At 76.6% G+C, this 1,847-nt stretch overlaps 2 non-coding genes across 2 annotated transcripts; one reads left to right on the top strand and one right to left on the bottom strand.

The window, feature by feature from the left end:
* Nucleotides 1–382: 382 nt before the first annotated feature.
* Nucleotides 383–454, bottom strand: TRNAD-GUC. Its single transcript has one exon. It is a non-coding gene; the product is annotated as a tRNA-Asp (tRNA).
* Nucleotides 455–1,016: 562 nt separating this feature from the next.
* On the top strand, nucleotides 1,017–1,099 carry TRNAL-CAG. The gene has a single exon. It is a non-coding gene; the product is annotated as a tRNA-Leu (tRNA).
* The last annotated feature ends 748 nt before the right edge of the window (nucleotides 1,100–1,847 follow it).

Below are 1,847 nucleotides of genomic sequence, written 5' to 3'. Positions count from 1 at the left end.
ACAAGGGGACACGGGACCCACCTGCCTGCACGCGTCGCGGCGCCGTGCCGAGCCGCGCGGCGGGGCCGTCGCGAGCCTAGGAGCCCACTCAGCCCGCCACTGTGGGTCGGTGCGTGGGCGGGCGGCCGGGCCGCAAGATCCGGCTATGGTCGGGCAAGGCCGTGGGGTCGCCAAGGAGGCCCTCGCTCCGCCGTGGCGACCGTGCGCCCGGTGACGACAAGGGGCTCAGGCTGGAGCGCTGCACGGGCAGAGGGGGTCGACGGTAGCTAGGACGGGCACGGCCGTTGGCGCCTGGCCCAAAGACGGCGGGAGGAGACGAAGGGCCCTTGGGGGCCTGGCGGCAGGACAGAGAGCGACCGCGTCCAGCAAAAGGGTGTGTTGCCTCCCCGTCGGGGAATCGAACCCCGGTCTCCCGCGTGACAGGCGGGGATACTCACCACTATACTACCGAGGACGGCGGCGACTGTCCTGCCGCCCGGCCGCTCTCGGGCTCTCGGGCTGCCTGCCGACGCCTCCCCCTGCCCAGCACGGGCCCCCGGCCACCACGGGGCCCGACCCAACCGCGCGCCAAACCGACCGCCTCGCTCACAGCGGCAGCCCGCCACCCCGACAGGGACCCGGACCCCCGGGGCACTGGACACTCCCCAGTGCGCGCCGCCTCCTGCCCCCACCGCGGGCGTTCCGCCGGGAGAACGGGGCCCGAGAAGGCAAGCGAGGCTGCGAGGACACGGTGGGCGCGCGCCGGCCGGCGTCGGACCAGGAGAGGCGCGCGTGGGGAGGGGCCGGCCCGCCGACGGCCCGGCTGGGCCCGGGGCGCGAGCGGCGGCGGAGCCAGGCGCCTCGGCCGGCCGCCGCGCGCCGGCTCCGTCGACCCCCACACCGGACGGCCGCCTGCCTGCCTGCCTGCCTGCCTACCTGCCTGGCGTGGCGGCCCGCGCGGCCCGCCAAGGGCGCCGGTGCTCGCGCCGCGGCGGGTCCCAGCCAGGCGAGCGGCCACGCGCCCAGCCAGGCCCGCCGTCAGGATGGCCGAGCGGTCTAAGGCGCTGCGTTCAGGTCGCAGTCTCCCCTGGAGGCGTGGGTTCGAATCCCACTCCTGACAAGCCAGCCTTTTGGCCCGCCGGACAAACGCACCCGTCCTCCCCGCGCCACTGCCTTTCTCCACACACGCCCTCCCGCCGCCACCTGCACCCCCACACCAGGAACCTTCAGTCCTTCTCAGCGCATCTTTCCTCCCCAGCTGGCTGCAGCTGCAGCTGCTGGTTTTCCTGCCTCCCTGCCTCCCCCTCGCCCACCCTCGCCCATCCTCCCACTTCCACTCCCACCGCCCCGCCGCGCCCCGCCGCGCCTCGCCCCGCCCCGCCCCTCCCCCGGCCGCGCCGAAGCACGCAGCCCCGCGGCGAGTGGCAAGCCCTCCTCGCTTCGCCGGCGCTCCGATTTCTGCCCGGGCAACGGCCAACTCGCTCGCCCTCGCAGCCTTGCTTCCACGTCCGTCCCCGGCAGCTCTCCCGCCAGGCCGGCACCCCGTCCTCCGCGCCCGCCCCGCCGGCCCGCCTGCGCTCCCCAGCCACAGCGAGGCGGCCGAGCCCCCGCCTTGCCCGCCAGGGGGGGGTGCCGCGTGCCCTCGACCCTTCTCCGCCTTGCGTTCTTGGCCGGGCCACAGCTGCCTGCCGCGCGCCCGGGACGCGTGCCACCCGGCCTTCCTGCTGGCCAGCGCACACCGGCCTTCCTTGCACGAGTCCGTCCCGGGAAGGGTGCTCCGCTGGGGAGGGAGCGGAAGCCCTGCGTGCCCGTGCAGCCCAGCCACCGGCGCCCGCCCCGCGCCCCCGACCTCGGCGCCACCGCGCCCG

This window comes from Oryx dammah, unplaced genomic scaffold (genome assembly GCF_014754425.2).
Source record: "Oryx dammah isolate SB20612 unplaced genomic scaffold, SCBI_Odam_1.1 HiC_scaffold_6788, whole genome shotgun sequence".
Classification (NCBI taxonomy): Eukaryota; Metazoa; Chordata; class Mammalia; order Artiodactyla; family Bovidae; genus Oryx; species Oryx dammah.
This window is presented reverse-complemented; position numbering and strand designations above follow the sequence as displayed.